This window comes from Macrobrachium nipponense, chromosome 1 (genome assembly GCF_015104395.2).
Source record: "Macrobrachium nipponense isolate FS-2020 chromosome 1, ASM1510439v2, whole genome shotgun sequence".
Lineage (NCBI taxonomy): Eukaryota > Metazoa > Arthropoda > Malacostraca > Decapoda > Palaemonidae > Macrobrachium > Macrobrachium nipponense.
This window is the reverse complement of record NC_087200.1, coordinates 203,110,126-203,110,532: the sequence shown is the minus strand read 5'-3', so window position 1 is coordinate 203,110,532 and position 407 is coordinate 203,110,126.

Here is a 407-nt window from a genome sequence, read left to right as displayed (position 1 = left end):
AAGCCAAACCCGTCGTAACGGGGACTGCCTCTATATATATATATATATATATATATATATATATATATATAATATATATATATATATATATATATTATATATATATGTATGTATAACTGAATCACGAAAGTTAGGAACGTGATAAATCCATAAATAAAGATATATGCCACGAAGGAAAAACAAAAATAAACGAAGGAGGATCTGCGAGACCTTTTGACGTTAAACGTCCCTTTACTGAGCAGAAACTGACATAAATGAGGCAAAAGACAATACAAGAAGATTTCGTATAACTGACAGATAGGGATTATAAGAGATTAGTACCTAGAATCGACACACCTGGAAGATGAGAAACCTTCCCAAACAAGCATAAACAATGGGTGCAATTAAAGGTTTAAGACAATCATCTC